The sequence below is a fragment of the Lepus europaeus genome, chromosome 10, assembly GCF_033115175.1.
Source record: "Lepus europaeus isolate LE1 chromosome 10, mLepTim1.pri, whole genome shotgun sequence".
Classification (NCBI taxonomy): Eukaryota; Metazoa; Chordata; class Mammalia; order Lagomorpha; family Leporidae; genus Lepus; species Lepus europaeus.
In genome coordinates, this window is record NC_084836.1 from 27,702,865 (window position 1) to 27,728,245 (window position 25,381).

Genomic DNA, 25,381 nt, shown 5'->3' on the forward strand with positions numbered 1-25,381 from the left:
GAGAAGAAAATACAGGCCAGGTTGTTACTGATGACTTGATGGCTGCATCTCACTTGATGGCTATCATCTCATGATATGCTGATCATACTCACCAGTTCATCTGCTGATTATGTATAAAACAGCAGTACAGCTTCTGGCTCACAGTAAGCCTTCAATGATAATAATTATTATTATCATCATCTTCACAGCCAGAAAATGGCAACAGTTATCTATTTTGTCATTAAAGAGAGAATCCCTAACTTCTGATATTTCATTTCATTTTTATTGAGGGCTTAATACATGCCAGGTCACTTAGTGGCTTTACCTCATTTAGTCATAGCATTTAATCATAGCTCAAAGTAATGCTATGCGGCAAGTATACGGAATTATCATCTCTGCCCTAGACATGGGATCCCAAAGCTTTGAGAGAATAATTTTACCCATGATCACATGGAGAGTGGTGGAACTGAGATTTGTGCAAAGGCGACTGGCGCCAGACCCTGTGTTCTTATTAAGACATCCATAGCCTGCCAGGGTAAGTCAGACATGGCCCCTCTCTTCTTGTAGCCAGAGGGGAAAACAGACATCAAACAAGTGTATGATTACAAACATGATGCATCTTAGCAGGCAAACCTAATCTCATCCAAAGAAAGTGACATTTAGATGGAAAACTAAGGGAATGAGCCAGACATGAGAAATGTTAGGCCTCTCACCTGCAGACGTGGGAGCAAGCTGAGGCAGGCTGGCTGTGTCTTATCTTAGAGTCTCCAGAAGCATCTTATATCTCTGCCCTGAGCAATATCTACATAAAACAAATGTTCCTTGACTCTATTGGAATAAAGATATTTCATTTCTTCCTTGTTGGTGACTGTTCCTGATAGAAATGTTCCTCAATGATTGTTTGTAAATCAAAGTTTCCACAGTACCTCATGAGGTTACAAAACCAAATTCTCCTCTCAGTTACCTATAAGTGATACTCTCGAGTTTCAGTGGAAGCAACATGTGTCTACTTGAAGGGAAAATCTGGTCGATGGGATATCACATAGTTATTAAGGACAATTCCGGACCCCTTCAATGCATATTTAGTATCTATAATCATTGTTTAAGAAGATTAAATGCCATAGAAATGAGAAGTTGTGCAGTCATAGCCACCTTTACCACTGGCTGTACCTTCCTATCCTGTTTGCCAGTTACTCCCCTTCCCACATGTTATTAGTATTTTTTCTGACACCTGGTTTTCCAGATTTAAAAAGAATTACAGCCCAAGGAATTTTTAAAGATATAAATCCCTTGTGAATTAAAGTGTAAGCAGAAACTATCAAAGATTTACACACTGGAAGCATTATCAGTCCAGAACCGTTGGGCTGGGATCTGTGTACTGCTGATCCCAAGGATCCGTTCTGGCTTTGAGCTTCTGTCCTCTGTTTTTCCTGGCATTTGATCAGGAAGGAAGTGTTAGCTTCTTCTTGGGCTGTGGTTTTGGATATATGAATCATCTGGATATCCCTTGCTTGTTACAAAGCATTTCAAACAAAAGATGTAAATAAATAAACATGCAAATGTTTAGTAGCTGGAAACTGCAGGCTACAGACTGAGATGAATCAAGACAAAAGCTTTTAAAGAAAACAACCTTTCTAACAATGCTCCTATCTACCTCCTTCATTTTCTTGGTTTTCCTTCTCTTCTCAGTGCCCTCCATTCAGATCATAGGATGAAAGAAAATTTAAGTAAGGAATTTGGAAACTAAAGTTCTGGGTGCAGTTTTTTATTGACCTTGGAACCAGAGAAAATTCACCAATTTCTTTTGGAATTCATTGCTTATTTTGCTCCACAAATATTTATTGCAGACCTACCTATGTCCCATTTTACTGGGGCTTCAGAAATGAAGAAAATTAATGTGCATAGTCACTGATCTCATGGAGGTGACATTCTGGAAGGAAAATGAGATGTGACTACAAAGAGACGGAAACCTAACCTTGTGATGTGAAGTCAAACACATCTGTCTATAACTCTGCTACTTTGTCTATAAAATGGATATAAGATTCTATATGTTTCATCCCTTAGACATGAAAGCATTACTGAAATGAAACATATGCAAAGTATCCAGAACAGCCAAATCAGTTTTTAAAGAGAAGAACAAAAATCTCCTTGTTGGAGAACTTACCCTATCTGATTTTAGATTTACTATAAAAGCTTCAGTAATCAAGAGAGTGGGATAGTGACAAAAAGATAGACATATGGATTAATGCAACATGGTTAAAAGTCCATGGTTAAAAGGCCCGAGGCGGGCCCTGCGGCTTTGTTATGTTCTGTTGAAGGTGCCATTTTAAATTTTATTTTTATTACTTTTTTTGTAGATGAACTTGAGCTCTGTAACTTCACCTGGAATGTTAGATCGGTGCGGCCGGTGGGCCGAGCTGCCTGTTGGGGTTGGCCCCTTGTCTTTTCAAGTAATTTTCATATTAAACAAAAACAAAAAAAATCTCATAAAAAGAAAAAAAAAACCCCAAAAAAAAAAAAAAAGTCCAGAAATCACCCACACTTACACGGCCAATTGAATTTTGATAGAGTACCAAGGAAAGAAAAGGACAATCTTCAATGAATCATGCTGGATTAACTGGACGTCTGTATTTTAAAAGGTACCTTGATCTTTTCCTCATAGTATACACAAAATTTAACTCAGAACACATCATAGACCTAAACTAAGAGCTAACCTCAAAAATTTTCTAGAATAAAATATAAGAGAAAATCTTTGGAACCTTGGGTTATGTAAACATTTTTTCTATGTAGAAGATAGAAAACATGAACCAGAAAAATCACTGGATAGACACTGCACAAAGGAATCGATGAATGATCAAAAGCACAGAGAAGGTGCTCCGCACCTTTAGTGATCAGTGGTCAGCGTAGCATAACTTGAAACCTCAGTGTGACACTAGTGAACCCACATTAGAATACCTAACACTGGCAATAATAAGAGTCCATGAGGCTGTGGAGCAACTGGAAAGCTCATACATTGTGCGCAGGAATGTAAAACAGGCAGGCATTTTGAAAATGAAGTTTGTAAAAATATTAAACATATACTTACCACATAACCCAGCAATTCTATTGTTAGATATTACCCTCCAAAAATGAAAACATGTGTCCACTAAAAAGGCTCATACAAATGTTTATAGTATCATTATTCCATCATAGTGACAAACTGGAAATAGCCCATCAACTGATGTACAGATAAAAAGAAAACAATGCCATACAATGGATGATTAACCACTAAAAGGAATGGAGTACTTACACAGATGGATCTCAAAAGCACTGTGTAGATGAAAGAAGCCAAAAACAAAATTTTACATCCAATACTGTCTGACTCCATTTATAAGAAACTGTATATGAAAAGTCTAAGAAATACAAAACTGTAGGGACAACAAGCGAATGAGTGATTTCCAGGGGCTTGGGGGAAAGGATGGGAATTAACCACAAACGAGCTTTGAGGAAAATTTGAGAGTGATGGAGTATCCCAAATATGGTCCTGGTGGTAGACACATAACAGTCCACATTTACTAAGTCATTCACACTTTAAATTGGTGAATTTTCTTGAATGTAACCAATATATCAATAAAGCTATAAAAATGTTAATCCCAAATAAACGCTCAGAGTTGGTAGAAAGCAATTCTGCCAGGCAATGTTTTGGCAGAAGTCCAAGGCAAAGTGAGTAGGAATAGAATTTCCAAGGTTTGTCAAAGAGAAACTTCCATTTGTGATGGAGCCTCAGAAATCCTAGACTGTGTTATACTCAGCTAGGGACACCCTTTCTGTGTGCACAAGCAGAAATGGCAGGCACCAGAAATAGATTTCTTATCACCCACCCAGAAATCTCCGTCAGAGGCCACAGGCCATGGCTTCATTGCTGTATCTGGTTAGATAAACCCTTGAGAATTTCTCCTCATCTGCTCCCTGGAGCTTTCACAGAGCTTGGAGAGAGTGGGGCAGCCCAGGTTTCCCGGCTGGATTTGACTCACTGGCACGCATTGTGTCCCCTTAATTTTGGAATATCAGCAGCCCTCTAGCCACTTAAGCTGTTTTCCAGTTTCCTCTGAGAGCTCTGTTACTGCGTGTTTTGTCTAGGCCTGTGATATTCCCTGTGGTGCTGGTTTCCTAAGCACATCAGCATCCCAGGCAGGAGAACCAAGGTTCATCTCTCTCAGAAGCCCCTAAGAGTCCCAGCTGATATCCACACCAGACCCTTAATTCCATCCTCTGGTCTCTCAACTTTCTCTCCCTTTCAACATTCAGTTAGCTGCTACTTCTCCCATAATGTGTGTGAAAAACATGACTTCTTCCTAAAACTAACTCTCTCTCTCTCTCTCTCAGAACAAGCATGTTAGAAATTCACCCGTGACCTCCTTCCACATCCTTAGAATGTTACCATCACAAGTTAGTAGAACCAAAAAAACTTCCCAGAAAACCAAGACCTGTGTTTTCCATGTCTTCCTTGGGACTGAAGTGTGTAAATAGGTGCTCAGTGGAAAATAGATTTCATTATTAAAAGCATTTATTTTATTTATTTGAAAGGGAGGGACGGAGGAAGGGGGAGAGAGAGAGAAAGAGAGAGATTGATTAATTTCTCATCCACTAGTTCACTCCCCAAATGCCCACAGCAACTAGGCCTGGATCAGATTGAACCTGGGAGCCAGGAATTCAATCCAAGTCTTCCACAGGTACTCAACTACTTGAGCCGCATTCTACTGCTTCCAAGCATGTGTATGAATAGGAAACTGGAATTGGGCGTTGCATTTAGGTACTGCAATATAGGATGTGAGCATCCCAGCTGGTGGCTTAAGTGCAAGGCCAGATGGCCACTCTTCAAACAGACTTGAATATAGAAGGCTCAATTTGCATACCTTGACAAGGGATGAAGATCTGTGAGGTGTGGGAGTATGATATGCAGGTTTTAGTCACAGAAATATTTTATTCTTTCTGATTATAGAGCAATAATAGAAGAATAGATCAACTAGAAATATTGTGACAAACATGTGCAATTAACAAATACGATTTGAAATGTTCCAGTAGCTACATTTTAAAAAATGAAAATAGACAAGTGAACCTCATTTTTAATATAAAATTGATTTATTTGGCTTTTATTTTTTAGAGCAGTTTTAGGTTCATAGCAAAATTGAGCAGAAAATACTGAGTGTCCCAATAAACCCCTACCTCCACACATGCCCAGCCTCTCTCCTCCAACTGTCCTAATTCTAATACAATATTTTATTGAAGCCAATGCAATATATAAAGCTATTTTTTGAACATTAATCAACATAAAGTATACGACTATGATACCTTTTATATGCTTTTTGTATATTGCTTTCATTTTTCCACTTCATAATGCAGCCTGAGCCACTTCCGAGGGCTCTGCAGCTTCATATGGCTACTGGCTGCTGTGTGAATGTGGATCTAGAGCACTGTATGTTCCAAGGGACAATACTTTAGGAAATGCTGATCTAACTTCCACCTCTGATCATACAGATAAGGTTTTAGAGCGCTGAAGGCTTGGAGTAGTTTTTCCCAGTTTCAGACCTTGTTGGTGTCAGAGCTGAGACCAGCATGCAGATTTCCTGACCCTCGCAGGGGAGTTAGTTCTCCTACACCATGACTCAGCCACTGATCTTTTCCTTTGGAGGAGGAGTTCTAGTTTCCCTCCTTTGCGCTGCGGGAGAATCAGCTCCTGCTCCTTATGAATTCAATTCCAAGGAGGCTTCATCCTCGTTTGCAGTGTTTGCTGTGACTCTCCCCAGCCCTTCATTCTACCATGTGTCTCTTGGCTTCTCTATACTCTTTTCTTCTCAGGAATTGCACAAGAAACCACAGATTGCGTTTCTTATTTACATCTTTCAAGATATCATGCACTAGGATTCCTAATTATAGAATTAGAATAACCCTTGGACATTTGAGCCCTGGACTGAGAAGGACAAGGGAGTCTTCCATTCATATTCGTTCAACAAATCCTGAGTAGACACCCACCACATTCCAGAGCTCGTTCTTAGTGTGGAGGTACATATCCTTGAACAAGCAAAGTTCCTGGCTTCCAGAGTTCAAATTCTAGAGCAAAAGGCAGACAAAACACATGTGGGTAATATGCATGGCATGTCAGATGGAAATATGAGTTACAGAGAGGCAAATAAGAGGATGAAATAGTAAAATAATAAGGACTAGAGGTACAGATTGGTGAGTAAGGGATTCTTTTATTCTGTGATCATGATACTTATTGACAAAAAGGGGGAACTGTTGAAGGAAAACATTCTTCTTAGTGTTTATTATTAATGTGTGTTTAAATGTCTTCAATGCTTTTGTGAACTTGTGGATCCTTTAAAATAAGTCATGAGAATATTCATTAACAACTGAAGCACAGGCTGCTCACTGGGCACTGTGCTGAGTACGTGACATTGAATTTAACCCTTTCATGAGAAACATGGTCTTTGCTATCTGTGTAGTCATCTTCCAAGTGTCTGTAGTTAAGAAAGCAGAAAATGTCATAATGAACTGGTTATTTATCAAAGTGTCCCCATTTAAAGACCTCTTAATGTTTTATTCGCTTTGTTGGTCGTGGCTTCATTGAGTGTCAGATATTCACAACATGAGCTATACAATGAAAATATCAAGCAAATGATTTGCAAAGAAAAAAAAAAAACGCAATTTAGGAGGAAAGCCAAAAATTTATCATTTCATGAAGCTGATGAAAGTGCTACAACAGAGCAGCTAGAATTACTTGGAAAGCCATTGGCAAATGAGAACTTGACATGATTCTACTTGTTAACAATTGAAGAAAAGGATGATGGGAACAAGGATGAATTCTTCACAAGGAAACAATCATTACTATAGGAACAGGAGAGGGGCTTGGAAACTTGATTAAGCTCCAGAACAGTTTTTTGCAAAGTCTGTCTCTTATTAAATTATAGAGACAACTGTGAAATAGAAAATGTAATAATACTATCTTATAGATTTTTGAAGAATTTAACAAAAATCTCCTTTACATTTGTTTTTTCCCCCTTGAGCATGACCATATACATGGAACTGTATTTGGTGAAATGTAGGATAATTTTATAAGTTGGATAAGTTTTAATTCACTTCTCAAGAAAATGTCTCGGGGCTGGTGCTGTGGTGCAGTGGGTTAAAGCCCTGGCCTGCAGTGCTGGCATCCCATGTGGGTGCCAGTTTGAGTCCTGGCTGCTCTACTTCCAATCCAGCTCCCTGCTAAAGTGCCTGGGAAAACAGCTGAAGATAGCCCAAGTGCTTGGGCCCCTGCATCCATGTGGGAGACCTGGAAGAAGCTCCTGACTCCTGGCTTTGGATCAGCTCATGGCTTTGGATCAGCTCAGCTCCGGCCGTTGTGGCCATTTGGGGAGTGAACCAGTGGATGGAAGGCCTCTCTCTCTCTCTCTCTCACTCTACCTCTCTCTCTCTACCTCTCTTTGTAACTCTGTCAAATATATAAAAATAAACCTTAAAAAAGAAGGATAATGTCCCAATAACATTTATTTTTTCAGTAATATTTTGGTCTATTTTAAATAGTTTTTTCTAGATACAAATTACCCTTGAATGATAGGAAATACCCTGAAGGTGATATTGCTATCTCCGCTTTTCAGGGGAAGAAAGTCAGACAGGAAAATTTTAGGAAATTTGTTCAAGGTCACATAGTGAGTGAGAAATGAAGGCTTATGGTAACCCAGGGGACCTGAATCCAGACCATATCTCCGCTACACAACACTGCCTCCTAGAGGGTCACACTGGTTTAGCCTATCCTTGAGAAAGCTTGAACTAGAAGTTTTGCCTAAGATGTCTAATGCCCATTTTTTGTGGACCTCACAGATAGGAGTGGTTCCATGTTAAATATTTTAGCTCAAAGTGTTTTTGCATAGTAAATGAGTATATTGCTTATTGTCTCACCATCATATTTTATACTGTCTAAAAGTTTGGAATTCTAAATTTTCTTAAGTTAAAGTTATTATCTTTGTTTAGTTAAAGTCTATTATCTTTGTTTGCTTAACTTCTGCTGGACATATCAGAAAAGTCAAACATGTCTGTAATAAATGTTGGGTATCTAATTGCCTTAACTTACCAGAAGGCAGACCCCAAATAAAGAAAACCTTCTGACTCACAATAACATGCTGTCTTTGTACATCTTTCAAGCACAGGAAAGATAATGGCTATGTATGATTTTAGGCAAGACTGCTGATTTGCAGTCTCTTCAGGAAATTGTAGTGTTTCCGAGGACAATATTCCTAGTCAAAATAGATTAAGCTTGAAGCAAAAGTGATGACCACAGTCAAAGTTAATGATACTGTGTGTTTTGTTGAGAACAACTGGAAGAAAACTAAGTTATCATGGCAGACAGTGCACCCTATAATCCTTATTTATTCTCAGGTCTCTGCCCCAGGGGGGTGGAAGAAAATTAAGTTTTCTCTTTGATTACTTTATGTTTGTAGCTGGAATAGAAAAATCATTCAACATGATGAGATGGAATCTAGGGTAGGGAAAGCAAATATATGTTTTAGAGGAGGACTGGTTGTTTATGCACTTTTTCAAGTTTTCAAAGAACACAATCAAAGAAAGAAGCAACCGTGTAACATTCTCTGAGATATAGAGTGGAGATTCACCGCTCTCTAGCAGCCGAGGCCAAGCTAGATCGATGCGGAGACAAGAAAGTAAACCTTTACTAAAGATGGGCTGTCAAGATCAGTAGACTGGCAGCAATCCACTTTTGGGTGTATACCTAAAAGAATTGTATGCAGGAACTTCAAAAAATATTTGTACACCCATGTTCTTAGCGGTACTATTCACAATAACCAAAACGTGAAAGCATCCCAAGTGTCCATCAGCAGATGGGTAGAGAAACAAAATGTGGCACGTACAGGCAATGGAATATCATTCAGCCTTGAAAGGGAAGGAAATTTGGGACAATGTGACCGCATGAATGAACCCTGAGGACATTATGCTGAGTAAAAAAGTCAGTCACAAAAGGGTAAATACTGTATGGTTTCACTGTTCTGAGATACCTAAACTAGTCATAAGCACAAACAGGGAAAGTGGTTGCCAGTGGTGGCAGTGGGGAGGGGAAATGGGAAGTTACTGTTTAATGTATATTGGCTTTAAGTTTGGGAAGATGAAAAGGTCTGAAGATGAGTGGTGATGATAGTAACACAACAATGTGATATACTTAATGGTTACTGTGAACCTAGGAGTGATTAAAATTATGATTCTATGCTATTTAAAAAATATTAGTAGGCCAAAGAGTACTGAGGATGGTACTATTAAAGGAGATAGTGGTGAAAGGGATGAGAAGGAGTGAAGAAATGGAATTCTAGGTCAAGACTTCCTGATCATGTTATGGCATGATAATGGTTAGAAGTGAAAGGGAATCCTGTTAAGTGATTGTTTTTTGAATGCTTACTAATTGCTAAGGATATGTCAAGGGCTTTATATGCATCAACTCATTATTCATCACAATGATCCCATGGGGGTGGTTATTACCATGGACCAGTTTTGAGATTTAGCAAGTTTTTTTTTAAATTTGATAGGTAGAGTTATAGACAGTGAGAGAGACAGAGAGAGAGGTCTTCCTTCCATTGGTTCACTCCCCTAATGGCTGCTACAGATGGCACTGTGCCAATCCGAAGCGAGGAGCCGGGTGCTTCCTCCCGGTCTCCCATGCAGGTGGAGGGACCCAAGCACTTGGGCCATCCTCCACTGCCCTCCCGGGCCACAGCAGAGATCTGGACTGGAAGAGAAGCAACCGGGACTAGTTCCCGGTGCCCCGACTGGGACTAGAACCCAGGGTGCCGTTGAAGCAGGCAGAGGATTAGGCAAGTAAGCCACGGCGCTGGCCAGAGATTTAGCAAGATTAACCTAAGGCATGTCATCCATGAGTATCAATAAAAAATGTGAAGCCAGGATGTCTGAGGAACCCAGTGGTTCTAAAATAGTGTGCATCAGAAACCCCTGGAGGGCTTGTGAAACCTCAGATTTCTGGGCCCTACTCTCTGAGTTGATGAGTCACTAGGTATAGGTCTAGGTACAGGGCAGGGTCCAAGGAATTGCTTTCTAACAATGCTCTAACAGTGCTCATATTGCTCATTAAGGACCCATTTTTTAGAGTTAGCAGATGAGCGTATGTTCTTTTTTTAAGGATTTATTTATTTATTTGAAAGTCAGAGTTATAGACAGAGAGGGAGAGACAGAGAGAGAGTGTCTATCCATTGGTTCATTCCGCAGATGGCCACAACAGCCAGGGCTGGACCAGGCTGAAGCCAGGAGCCTCTTCCAGGTCTCCCATGTGGGTAGCAGGGGCCCAAGTACTTGGGCCATACTTCACTGCTTTCCCAGGTGCATTAATAGGGAGCTGGGTCAGAAGTGGAGCAACCAGGACACAAACCGGCACCCATATGGGATGCCAGCATTGCAGGTAGTAGCTTTACCTGCTATGCCACAATGTCAACCCCGAACCTATATATTTTTTTAAAGATTTATTTATTTACTTGAAAGTCATAGTTACACAGAGAGAGCAAGTGAGGCAGATAAAGAGAGAGAGAGAGAGAGAGAGAGAGAGAGAGAGAGATCTTAAATCCGCTGGTTCACTCCCCAGTTGGCTGCAACGGCTGGAGCTGCACCAATCTGAAGCCAGGAGCCAGGAATTCTCCTGGGTCTCCGACATGAGCACAGGGACCCAAGGACTCGGGCCATCTTCTACTGCTTTCCCAGGCCATAGCAGAGAGCTGGATTGGAAGTGGAGCAGCCGGGACTCCAACTGGCGCCCATATTGGATGCCAGCACTGTAGTCAGTGGCTTTACTCACTATGCAATAATGCTGGCCCACCAGAACCTATATTCTTAAACTACTATAAGGAAATACTGGAAGGACTCACTCTGACCAGGAGGAGACCTGGAGTATAACAACAGGGTAAACTGATGTGTCTACAGGAGCCAGACCAGGTCAGGGGATGAGCAGCAAGTTCACTACTCTATCAGCTATGCTATAGGAGCAGCTGCTGCTCTCCATCAGCAGAGTGTGAACTTTCAAGTGTTTCAAGCATCATTCCTTCAAGTTCTTTCAGCTGATATTACACAGATCCTTTCAGTTCAAGATGAAATCCCTTCTAAATCTAATCTTTGGTCCTTACAACTCAGATTTTTTTTTTTTTTAAGGGAAAGAGTTTACTGGGGAAAACCTGACAGACTGGAGGGAAGGGGTGAAGAAGGAAAAGAGGGAGAAGGAGAGCGTAAGAGAGAGAGAGAGACAGAGATCAGATGTAGAGAGAGGGAGAGTCACATGTTCAGGATCAGGTCCTTTTAATACTTCACCGGGGGCAGGGAAGTAGGAGTGGTGAATCCCGTTAGGATGGGGGTGGGGCTGACACTGGTGGTTGGGCCACATGGCCACCTGCCTTCCAGCAATGGCAGTGGGGGCTAGAGCCTAGGATGGTGTCAGGGTGTAGATCGTGCCATAGATAAGACTGCACATTTTACTAACATTCCCCCCTTTTGTTTTTTATAAAGCAGGAGTTGTATGGGATTACATTAGTCCCAAAAGTCCAGGAGGGGTAACGGGATGATGATCTGTCTTTAGAGCTACATCCTGCTGACATATGGTGATAAGGTACTCTCTGCTGGCATGAGATGATGTCTCAAAGCCACTGTCTCCTGCATGGGGAGCTGAGTATATCCCTGCAGCAGCATTTGGTTGACTGCTTGGTTGCTGAAGGCCTTGGTTCGTTCTATTAATTCCTGTAAACACTCAGAATTTGGAAGGCCAGTGTGTAGATGGAGATCACGGTGTGTTTAGTGGCATGGAAGGAGTTCCGGGGGTGTGTTTTGTGACTGGAAGAAATCCAGGACACCAGAGCATCTCAGAGATTCCCAAAGGGAGAGCAAAGTCACTGGGAGAGCCTGGATCTGAGTCATGGCACCAATGTAAGGCCACAAAACACACCAAACACTGGAGTAAGGGAAAGAGTTTATTGGGGGAAACCTGGCAGACTGGAGGGACAGGGCAAAGAAGGAAAAGAGGGAGAAGGAGAGCGTAAGAGAGAGAGACAGAGATCAGGAGATGGAGAGAGAGAGAACTCAGATTTTGTTTTTTGTTTTTGGGTTTTTTGGTTTTTTTTTTTTTTTTTTTTTTTTTTTTTTTTTTTTGACAGGTAGAGTGGACAGTGAGAGAGAGAGACAGAGACAGAGAGGTCTTCCTTCCATTGGTTCACCCCCCAATGGCCGCTGCAGCCAGCATGCTGTGGCCGGCGCACCGCGCTGATCCGAAGCCAGGAGCCAGACGCTTCCCCCTGGTCTCCCATGGGATGCAGGGCCCAAGCACTTGGGCCATCCTCCACTGCACTCCCGGGCCACAGCAGAGAGCTGGACTGGAAGAGGAGCAACTGAGACAGAATCAGCGCCCTGACCAGGACTAGAACCCGGTGTGCTGGCACCACAGGCAGTGGATTAGCCTATTGAGCCGCGGCGCCGGCATCAGATTGTTTTTAAATGCATTATTACATAGGTTAGCTTTTATTGACTTGTTTGCTTTTTTATTCATTTATCAGCTAGTTTAAAGGCTTTGTGAAGTTGAGTAGAGTGGCTTTGATTTATCTAGGACTTCTAATGTGATTAGAATAATAGAGTAAGACATAACCAATAGTTATTGAAAAAAATAGCTATTTAAATTAGATAATACCATTACCATTGCATCAATATTAACAAAAATAAGAGTAAGAATGTAATGAAACATATTTTAGAGGGCTAAATGCTGGTTTGCTTCTGGCAGTCCTGTCATTAGTGCAAATGATGAAATAGATAGAAGCACCTTTGGCTTGAGACACCACATTGACACCCACACAAATCTAGGAAGCCTGAATGGACATGAGTTCGCCCTGAGGTTGAGCAGTGAACATCTTGTATGACTCTAAGAGGTGTGCTTATGTATTGAGTGAATGATATAGGAATATTTTCCCTTCCAAGAGAGGCGATGGTCCCTATAAATATCAAACAACTTTCTCGTAATAATTGGTGCACATTTCTATTACTGCACTGTCATACTAGTCTGTAATTTTCTAACTCTTCTTTCTTCCCCAACATATTTTTTAATGTATGCCGTAAGAGTTAGGACCATGTCTTATCTTTTTATTCCTAGGTTCTAGGGAAGTGCACTGCATGTGGTAGGCCCTCAAAATCAATGTTTGTTGAATGAAGTGATAAGTGAATGAAACACATAGCCTTTGGTTATTTAAAGCTCTAGATATGAAACAGCAAAATGTTTAGAAATTTTTTGCAGAGTCAGCAGAACAATAGGCAAGATTAAAGGAGAAAAACTTAATGGCACCTGCTGAATTTGAGCAGTTTGTCTTTGCAGAGTCTTACAACGAGTTTTCTTAGTATTCACACCAATGATCCAAAATGACAGATGGACCGTTTCATCCTGCTGTTACACATGAGAAAGTTGCTTTGGTCCTAGTTTCATAAATTCCATCTTTTTTTTTTTTCATTATTTTCCTTGATGATTTTGTTAAAACAGGACCCCTGTGTCTTTTAACAAATGCAATGCTCATGTCAGAGGCTGTTGTGGGGCTATTCCATTTGAAAAAACTATTATGAAATGTTACAGAGCTCAGAAGTACCATCTTCTCTTGAAGAATATCTTCCTTCACTTGACCTTTTAAAAATGCCTACTTGTCACCTTTGTGCTAGTCATCGGTGTGGTCACCAGGTGCTATCAGTGTCCCATCTGTCCCCCTCCCGGTATATGGCAGGATGGTATTCCCTGGCCCCCTTGAAGGGGGGTGGGCCAGGTGACTTGTTTGGGCCAGAGAATTATGAGTAGGGGGCATGTGTGTCTCTTCCTGATAGCAGTTCTACGAGCCAGTGTGCATTTCCCTAATTTAACCTCCTTTTGCTCTGGTGATGGGCCAAACGGAAACCTCCAACAGTCTACAGCCTTCTGACTAATTTCCTTGAGTAATATATTCACATTTCTCATTGATGAGAAGTCAGAATGATCAAAGGAAATGTTTCTTTGAAGTGCCTGGGTGAAAGAACTGGCTAGACGCATGTATTTCAATTTCTACCCTTTTATTTGAAGACATTACTTCATAGTGCATTATTCTCTGAGTGAGCAAAGGTGTCTTCAAGAGCCCGTGCGGGGTCAGCAATCTTTCCCAGTGTAAACACAGGCCTACTGTGTCTTTGATGAGTGCTTTTCACAGCCATCAGTCTCGGTCATTGTAGGGACCCTAGACTCATAGTAAGAATTACAAGATTTTTTCAAAAGAAAGGCTTTTGCCCTTCAAACCTCAGAGTTATCTGAAAGGCTTATTTGCTCCTTAGTCCTTCATGGTCAGGCCACCCTATATCTTTTGCCATTTATGTTCTTGACCATTCCACATTAGCTTCTTGTGTGGAGGTAGCCGGGTACTCTGTTACTAAATTTTATTTGCTCATATCCAGAGCTGGGCTGTGATGGATACTCCTCAAGTATAAATGAGTAGCTAACTATTAGACTTTGTGGCTGTGAATCTTGCCTTGTCTCTCCTTGGACCTGAAGCCAGGTCTGACCTTGGACAAAGTATCAGATTGGTTAACTTTGTTCTCAGGCCTGTACAGCAGCACTGTATGTTGTTATCAGGGATTGAATCTCACACCACACGTCCTTAATATATGACCTTGAGCAGGGTGTTAAAATCTCTGCACTTCATGAAAGGACCCTGGTACCCAGGCATCAGTTAGAGAGACACAGTGTCCTGGTTCTGAGGATGGCAAGTAGATCACAACTGCTTCACCCCACACTGTGATCTCCTAGGCATGGGGGGTTGGCCCCCATGTCCCTGCCCTGCTAGGTGGACCAATGGTTAGAGGAGCTGCCAGGACAGTGGTGTGCCATGGGAATAAACACAAAGGACCCCGATCGGGAAGAGAAAGCAGCACATATCATGTTGTATGCTGAGCTCTTTGATTCATAAGCAGCTTCTTCTACTCCCAGTCTCAACCTGGTGGGCAGGTGAGGGCTTCCCTGAGTGACACCACTTCTTGCTGCACAGAATATTTTGCACTGAATTCTGCTGTCTTCATAAAGCTTCATTTCGTGTTAATTAGCTCAGCGTGCTGAGAAGCACCAGAATCCCCTTGCTGGGGGTAAAGGTGCAGGCACAGTATGGTTGGAAGAGTGTCTGTGCAGTCTTGAACAGGAACACAGTGCAAGGAGTGAGCGTACCTTGTTACACTGACACCAAGCTGCTTGGTCTCAAGTGCCTGTTAAATTCTTTATGAGATGAACAACTTGGAGTCAACCTATTTATAAAAACCAACCCTGCACTTCAGCTTCCTGAGCTCTTAAATGCCATTCCTAGTCCCTGTCTCAAAGAGAGGTTATGGGGTTAAATAACATAACACATATCCATGACTGGCAAATTGGTACCCTGCAATATATTTTCATATTTGTGATTAGTAGTGTTAGTTTTTGTGTTATTAAGATCAAATGACTGGCAAGGCATGAAAGTGAACCTTTTAGGCTGTGAGGAACCTGGTACCTGACCAGGTGGAGAGCCTCTGACAGCAGATAGTACACCTCAGCATGGTTCAGTTCTCTGTCCTCATTGACAATGAAGGAACTTCTGGAAGTTTTCATAGAAAATGGAATGAAAAGATGTTTGTTTTGGTGCAAAATATATTGAAATTCATGCATTTTTTTCATAATACACATTTCCATGAACTTTTTGAAGAACCTTCCTAAAGAGCAACTTTTCTGATTGTTCAAGCATTTTATCATTGTGAAAATAATACATTATTAGGGTAGGATGCTGTGGCACAGTAGTTGAGGTGCTGTTTGGAACACTGGAGTACCTGAATTCTAATTCTGATTCCTCCACTTCCAATCCAGCCTCCTGCCAATGCACACCTTGGAAGGTAACACATGATGGCTCAAGTTCTTGGGCCCTGTAAATCGTGTGGGAGACCTGGATGGACTGGCTTCGGCTTAGTTGTGAGCATTTGGGAATGAACCAGCAGATGAAAGATCTCTTTCTCTCTCCCTCTCTGCCTTTAAATAAACAAGTAAAAATAAATAAAATATTTTAAAAGCATTTCAGCTGCTGCTTGTAAACCAAGAGAAGGGAAGGCAATGAGCACTGAAAAAGCAATGGAATTTAGCCAGGAACCCCTCAGGAATTTGGGATCAATTAAGCTGGGCAGTACCCAAGATTGAGAAAGGGAATGAGTTCTCCACATTCTGTGGAAAAAGGAAACCATAGTTTGTGAAATGTACTAAACATTTACTGAACAGCTGGCATGAAAATTGCTTGTCGAGTGAGACATAAAGCCATGGTGAATGTAGGAAACCCACAGGTGGTGTGAGATTCTGTTTAGGAAGTATGATTCTATGGGACTGACATGTGGGATAAAGTGAAGGGCCTATCTGAACATTGAATTTTCACAGCTTGAGAGATTGATATATGGTGTCTATATTCTTGTCCATGATTGAGGGTTAGCTTTACTTTGTTGGTATGTCTACCACTGCCGTGGCCAATGATCTGCTCAAGGGGAGAATTCTGTATTAATTACCATTTTTTGTCCAAAACTAACCCAGTAACTTGTATATGATAAGTGCTACATAAGAGTTTGGTGAGGGAGTGATTGGACAAAGTCATCTCAGGAACCTTTCAAAGTCTAAGCAGGACCAGTTGATGGGAATTTTGAGTTAAGACAGCTAGGATGCCATAGTTCCTGCCTAGAGCAGGTTGAGTGGAAGCTGTGTGAGATGAGCCTTCCTAAGGCAAGGAAGATTGGAGGTCTACAGGGACCTTGGGCCCAGAATTGCAAAAGCAGATTCCATTGATGAGGATGCATGAGAAGGTGGGCTAGAGACCCTGGCTAGACAGACCCACAGCTTTGTCAGGAGTATGGAGTCAAGCTGATACCAAACTCCCTCAAGCCACAGAAGGGCACCCCTCCCATTGGTGTTAAGTTCTCTACACTTAGACACATTGAAGAAAAAAATCTACCTGGTTTGAGAAACCTCAGAGTCTTACTTGAGTATTTCTATGTCAAGCATTCTGCTAAGTGTCTTGTCTGCTTTATTATCTAATTTAATTCTTATGATAACTCCAAAGGTAGCTACAATTATTTCCACTTTAAAGATGGGAAGTTAGGCTTAGTAAGGTTAATACTAAATTATACATTAGGCATTCAAACCCATGGCTTTACGACCCCCATATCTCATACCATCTCCATTTTGTAAAGCTCCTAGTTTTGTTTACATTTTTCCTCAATGTGTGAGTATGTATGTAAACCTAAAATATTTTTCCTCTTTTTATGAATCTTCTGCAAAGTCCTTGGCTATATCCTTAAACTTCTAGACTGGAGAGATATACATTAAGGGAGACAGACTTTAAGGGAGGCACCATGATCTCTGCTTCCTAGGATTCTCATTCTTATATAATCCTTTCCCCTTGAGTGTAAACAAGGCCTGTGACTTGCTTCACACTACTGAAATATGCAAGGGTAATGAAGCATAATACCCATTATTACTGTGTGCTTGGTCATGTAAGCATCTGTCTTCCTAGTAGACTCACACTACATCTTTTTCCATTGCGGAGCTTGAGTAAGTAGAGTTGCCGTTCTACAGCAGCAAGGAAACAAACTCACCAACCTAAGGGTGTCTGAAGGCAGATCCTTCCCCAGCCTGGCCTCTGAACTAGTCTAAGCCAACACTGCCTACAGCCTTGACAGACCCTAAGGAGAGAGCCCTGCTAAGCTGTGTCCACGCTGCTGTCCTGGAGAGCAGATAGTAAATTTGTATTGTTTTAAATTGGGATAATTGCTTAAACAGCCTAGAAAATAAACATAGATACAATTACTGGGGGAAAAAACTGTGCTATTTGATAATTAGTCCAACATATACGATACAGAGAGCAGTGAAAAACTGCTCCTGGGCTTTTCTTGTAGGTAGAAATCAATCCATGGGAATCCCCTCCTCAGTGGGCAACAGGAAAGCCTTTCTCTATGCTACCCTTTGTCCTCCTGTAGGCCCTCTCCCTTTCAGCTGTCCCACTGAAATCCTAGCACACAAGCTTTCCAGGGAGCTGAGCAATGGTGGATGATCTTACTCCATTCTGGATTCTATAACACCATAGGTTTATAAACTACAGACATTTTTTTCCTCATCATTTTGGGAACTGGGGTCCAAGATAAAGATGCCAGGAGATTCAGGGTCTGGCACTGGATTTCGTCCTCATTGATAGCTATCTTCTCATTGTACCCTCCTGTGGTGATAGGGACAGTGATCTCTCTAAGGACACTAATCCCACTCAGGGAGGTGCCACCCTCATGACCTAATCACCCCCAAAGGTCCCACCTCCAAATATAGTCCCCTTGAGGGCTGGAATTTCAATGTATGGATTATGGGGAACACACACATTCAGGTTTTTTTTTTTTTCTTTTGTAGAAGGCTCAAGTTCCTTCCATTATGCCCATTGGAAGGGACATAAAGGAAAATGTGGCCTCAGGGTGAAGCATCTGCAAGAGAAACCTATCTTTTGTTCATAGGACCGGTTGCTTTTAATCTATGTTATGATGCCAGAAGTTCTTGCTTCTCTCCTCCATGTTACCAAAAACCCTCTCTATCATATTACTTGGTATAAAACGGAGTCCAGTGGAATTGTTAATTATTTTACCCTTAGGAATGAGGGGAAAGAAGGAAATTCCATTGGACTTCCCCTTTTATGGGAAAAGTAGGATTAATATTACTGACAGTAGGGAAACTGAAGGTTAAAGGCTAAATTCCTTTGGCTGTTAAGTAATAATAAAACTTTTAAAATTATTTTTATTTTTAAAGGATCAAATAAAGTCTGTGCTTAAACCAACTGCATGTGCAAATGCAATCATTGTCTGTCTTGCTGTGACATGTTTGTGCTGGCTGAAGCCTGCAATATTCTAAGACAAAAATTCACAGGGGTCTGGGTGGAGAGCTGATCCTGGCAGAGAGGGCAGGTGACCTGTCCACCATGTATGAGTTCCTCCCTACAAACAAAACAGCTGCACCACCAGTATTTGTCATTTGGCTCAGTCCAGGGGCAGGAGGAGGGTGTGTGTTTTGCCTGCTTTGTTGCAAGGAGGAAAGGGAAGGTTACTCTGTCCTGGATGAGGAGGCAAAGGTGGAATTCCTGTATTTTTGTTGGATCTCTTTGCATGAAAGACCTCACCTGTCAAAACATGATGAAAGATGAAAAGAGAACAAAGGAGAAAGTGGTAGGAACCAGTGAAATGATGGACTGAACTGAGCCAGAGCCTTAAAACACACTCTGTAAAGTGTCCAATTGCATTTAATTTTCTATATACTGAACTTACTGTTTTTTCTTGTGTGTATGTATGTGTGTGTGTGTATTTATCTTTGTAATTAATCGTGAAGTCTTTCTGTCTACACCAATTGAAATACCTCCATGTGAGTAGATATAATGCCAAGAAAGTAGTTTCTAGACAACAAGGATCATATATAACTGTGGCTTGAATCTGTGCCCTAAAAGTGTATGTGTTGGAAACCTAATCCTCAAATCCATATGTTGGTGGCAGGGTCTTTTGGAGATAATTAGGTTTCGGTGAGGACATGAGAATGTCCTCATTTACTCATTCTCTTCTCTGAGGACCCCTAGAATTTCTACTTTTGATATTGAATTTCTTAAAATTATTTGATTCCTGGAAGGTGGGGTGAACACACGCTCGCATTCACTCTCCAAAAGCTTACAACAGCTGAGGCTAAACGGAGGCTGAAACTAGAAGCCAAGAGATCAGTCCTGGTTTCTCACAAGTGTGGCAAGGACCCAAATACTAGAGTCATCCCTTCCGCCTCCCTGAGTCTCCATTGGCAGGAAGTTGGAGTCCAGAGTCAGAGCCAGGAACAGAACCCACTTATTCCAATGTGGGAGTTGGATGTCTTAACCTCCAGGCCAAACACCTGTTCTAGACCTTCCACTCTTGACTTCCAGGCCCAGTAAAACAATTGTGTGTCCCCCAGAATTGTATGATGTCCAAGTCCATTGCTGTTGCCTGGGTTCTGCTCTCCAATCTTACTCAGAACTTTCTCCCTACTCCTGATATTTCTGGATATCCACCTCCTACCCTTCTCCCTGTGATCAGCTAATACAACGTTTTCTCCAAATATTCCTTTTACTTGATTGTCTTACTGGAGACCCAGAGGTCTCTTGAGTACATTTCTTCCCCAAATGCCTCTTCAAGGATGGGATAGACATTGATTAGTTTGAGTTTTCTTCTTCCACATGTCCCTGTACTTCACTTTCCACTAAAAAGTAGAAAACATGTCTTCTTGGCACGTTGTTGATTGCAGAAGAATTTCTCTTCTTCCTCCTGCAGATGCCTGTCGCTGCCCATGTTGAATTTGCTCACTCCTTGACTTCTGTTGCCTGCTCATTTGAGTTAACACTTGAGCCCCTGCCAGATGTGCTTCTCTTCACCGTACTCCTGCATTATTCTGTGACCTTAGCTTCACAAGCAATGGATCCTGCCATCCCTGACTTCCCAGATCCTTAAGCTTTTTACTTCCTTCCACTCCATCTCAGCTATTCACTCATTTGGCCACTCCTGGTACCTTATTTGCCTTCTTACCAAAAATGCCAACCATTGCCTCCTTCCTGGTTTTTGGCTGACTTGTTTTGTAGCAACAATTATTTTCTCTCATGAGTACCATTTAACAATTATGTGTAAGCCACTTCCATCTTCTTTTTCTTCCTCATTTACCTTACAGTCCATATCCATTGATATGACTTCATTAAACTCTTTCTGGGTTCATTGGCTATTCAAATGCAAAAACCTTCATCAAATCCTCATATTTTATCTGAAAATCAGTTTGAAATGGTCATAGATTTAAACACAAAGTGTAACACTCCAAAACTTTGAAAAGATAAAGGAAAAGGGGGTCTATGACTTGGTGAAGAATTCTTAGACATGACACTAAAAGCTTAAAATAAATAAATAAATTGAATGTCATCAAAATTTAAAATGTTTGCTCTAAGAAAGATCCTGTTGAGGATAAAAAGACAAGTTAAATACTGAGAAAAATATCTGCAAATCACATATCTGACAAAGTACTGGCATCTACAATAAATATATAAAGAATTCTCAGACTTAATATTACCATATATGTATGTGTGTGTGTATATATATATACACATATATGTATATATATATACACACACACATACACACACACACACATATATATATACCTTGAAAATTGCTTAAAAAAGATATGCAGAGATTTTTCACCAGAGATGATATATAGATGGCAAACACACTTTGGAAAACATGTTAAATTCATTAACCATTAAAGAAAATGCAGATTATGGCCATCACTGTAAATGATTTAGAACAGCTAAAATAAAAGCCACTGATAACATACAAATATAAATAAGTTGTTGAATAAATAAATGTATGGAGGTGAATGGTCGAATCTTCCATGCAGAAGAATTCCTAGTCATTTAGATTGTCACTCTACCCTTAAGGAGGTACAAACACAACTCCTTACTCCCTACGAATAAGGTGCACATGATGACTACCTTCCGAAGAGTACAGTATGCAATGGGAGAATAAAATGACTTTCCAGTGGAGAAATCTAGCAAATGCCATGTCAACCAAGCAGTCAATTGATTGTATGTACCCTTGATATGAAATGAAGAGAACAGCATTCTACCCATGTGTTCTTCCTTCTGAAACCTATAACCTTTGTCTAATCATGAGGAAAATGATGAGAAAATATCAGGAAATTAAGTAAATGTTGAATAGAGAGTTGAGCTCAACTTTTCTGTCTTTAAAGCTAGTGCTTCTAGCACTAGTGTATTGAATTTGTATAAAAATGGAAATGTGTTTTTTGATGGATATGAACTCAGCATACATCCAGAGTCCCAGGTTTCATGGGATCACAGAACATTCAAGAATTCAAAGATTAAACATCCCGGGCCATTACTGGGAGTAGATGAAGCCTCTTCCTGCGTGTTGGCATCCCACATGGGTGCCAGTTCAAGTTTCAGCTGCTCCACTTCTGATCCAGCTCCCTGCTAATGTACATGGGAAAGCACCTGAGGATGTCCCAAGAACTTGGGCCCTTGCATACATGTAGGAGACCTGGAAGAAGCTCCTGGCTCCTGGCTTTGGCTAGGCTCAGCCCTGGCTGTTGGGGCCATCTGGGGAGTAAACAAGTAGATGAAAACTCTCTGCCTCTGTCTCTCCTCAAAAAACAAACCAAACCAAACCAAGCAAGCAAACAAAAAGCCACAGACAAAATCACCCACTGCCATGGTTCTCAAACACTGAGCACAGACAGGTTTGTTTTTTGTTTTTTGGTTTTTTTTAGATTTTTATTCATTTATTTGACAGGTAGAATTACAGATAGCGAGAGAGAGAGAGAGAGAGAGAGTGAAAGAAAGGTCTTCCTTCCATTGGTTCACTCCTCAAATGGCCACCACGGCCAGCACTGTGCTGAACCGAAGCCAGGAACCAGGTGCCTCTTCCTGGTCTCCCATGCGGGTGCAGGGGCCCAAGCACTTGGGCCATCCTCCACTGCCTTCCTGGGCCACAGCAGAGAGCTGGACTGGAAGCGGAGCAACCGGGACTGGAACCCGGCACCCATATGGGATGCCGGCGCTGCAGGCGGAGGATTAGCCTAGTGTGCCATGGTGCCGGCCCAGACAGTTTTTTTTTTCCCTCAGAACCCCTGTTGCAGAAATTCCAGGCTTCGCTCTGTAAGGGCTAGAACACTGTAATGGCTCTGCCCTGTAAATGAGGAGCAGTAACTGGAGAAAGCCCTGCGGGAAGCCTGGCTTGGCTCCACTGGCCTTGCTACCTGCACACTGTGAGTAAGGTGGAAGAATCACCTTGAACTTGGGAGCTAGTATTCTTTAGCCTCTTGATTTGCCTAGACTACTTTAAATGGACTGAAACGATATTAAGATAGATGTTTCTGTTTTTGTTGATATCTATATGAGACAGATTTTTTTGATTGCGACAGTGATAAAAATGAAACATCAAAACAAGTTGTACATTAGGGCCTTTTTTCATGGGTGCTATCAAATACCAGTGTTTCAAATTAAAAGAAAAGTTATAAATCTAAAATAGATTTTGATGCTTTGAATATTTTTGCACCTATATAAAACTGTATCATTTAAAAGTATCTATGGTTCTTAGTGAAATAAGCCAGCCCCCGAAAGACAAATATCATGTTTTCTCTGATTTGTGGTAACTAACATATATAGTACAAAAAAAGTACAATGTACATGAGTGAAGTTGACATTTTAAAATTTGATTATTGTTTACAGCCCTTGTCTATAACCCCAAGAAATAGGAGTACTAGTTTTTTCTACTTAATACTTGTTGAATTCTCTATTTAGTAGAAGGTTAAGCTTTTGACTATAAAGTAAACTGAAAGTATGTCATTGCAAAAATCAAAAGACAAATAAGACAGAAAGGAGGGGGGATGGTAGGAACAAGGAAAAGAGGGAGGGTGATGTGGAAGTATCATTATGTTTTTGAAACTGTGCATATGAAACACATGAAATTTCTTTCCTTTAAATAAAAAATTTTTTGAGTATCTGTGATTAACAAATAGCATTTCTGGGGAAGAGCTGTCTTTTGTTGTGAAATAATGAACTTCCTACATTTTGATGTTGAAATATCTTTTCCTTTCTGAAATGATGGAAAAGGTAGCTTTTTGTTATTGTTTTTGTTGGCAAAATTGTCAGTTTGGCAACCCTATGTTGGCTGGCTCAGCACTTTTTTTGTCCTGAAAGATTTAAGTCTGGTAATCACTAACCTCAGAATGCAACCATTCTAAAATAGAGTATTAACAGACTCCCCAAAAATTAAATTCTAGGTAAATTAAGAACTCAGAAATTTTGGCTACTTTTGTTAGTTTGTATTTCACATAAGTCACTATGTAAAATTTCACTTTTTTCTACCACTTCTTTACTAGATTATTTTATAAACACCAAGTCTGAAAATAACTGAGATTGTAGAAAACAGACTATAGTTGTGTATTATCACATGCCACAATTTTTTGAATATGTATTTCTGAGTATTATCCTACAAAGGTTTATGTCATAGTTGTTCTCATTTGTTGTCTATGTGTTTGTTCTTGGTTTTACTTGAATCAGATGCACTAGGAAAGGTTGCAAAATGTGCTCTATAATGATTGAGGTGAATTCCTTTTTAAATTTTTAATATTTTCATGTATTTGAAAGGCAGATTCACAGAGAGAGGGGGGGAGAGAGGAAGAGAGAGAGAGAGAAGCAGAGACAGACATAAAGATGTTTCATTCACTGGTTTACTCCCCAAATCCCTGCAACAGCCAGGGTTGGGACAGTCTGCCAGGAGCCCACAACCCAATCCATGTCTCCTACGTGAACAACAGGGATTCAAGTGATTGCACCATCAGCTGCTCTCTCCAGATACACACTGACAGGAAGTTGAAATCAGAAGTGGAACCAGGACTTGAACACAGGCACTCCAATGTGGGAGGCAGGTGTCCCGTGCCGTGTCCACTGTGCCAAATGTCCGCCCCAAAATGGATTCTGATGTTTGTGCCAAAGGGGCTAAGATGAAAATGTTCTTCTGGGTTTAGTAGCTTTTCCCACATACCATGATATAAGAAATAGAGTAATTCCATTAAAGTGTGAAAATCATTTCCACATGAATTCTGTATATTCTCCTTGGGAAATTTGGGACACATATGTAGTTTTGCTCTGTCTTGATGCACAGAGGCTTTCTAAGGATGTAAAAATAATACTGGTTGGATTCTTCCTTCATTTCAGTCCATGACCCAACTCAAATTAATCTAATTTTGCCTCATTGGAAAGCAGATCCCTTTACTGCATTCCATGCCATCTCCATCTCAATGAGCTAGAGAAGGCAAACAATTTCTCTGGCACCTCTAATTTCACAATGAGACCATCTGAGTGCTTCACTCACAGCGGGTAGTTTAACATCAATCTGTACACAGCAAAATTGGAAGAGATAGCTTTTTAGTGTTCCTCTACGTAAATCACTGATTGAAATTTGCAGCATTGACCTGTATATTTTAAAAATTCATTTCCCTTTCAGTCATTTATGTATCCAAAATTCTCTCACACTAGTGTTTTTATTGTTGAACTTTAGAAACAATTTGACAATGGCTACTTAGACATAATATGTTGTGTTTATCCCAACTTAATTTCAATTTGATTTTTTTACAACTAAATAAATGAAAACATGGGAGGCCTTCATTTGGTGTAGCTCCTTATATCTAAGAAAACAGCAAATTCTTTTTTTTTTTTTTTTTTTGACAGGCAGAGTGGACAGTGAGAGAGAGAGAAAGGTCTTCCTTTTTGCCATTGGTTCA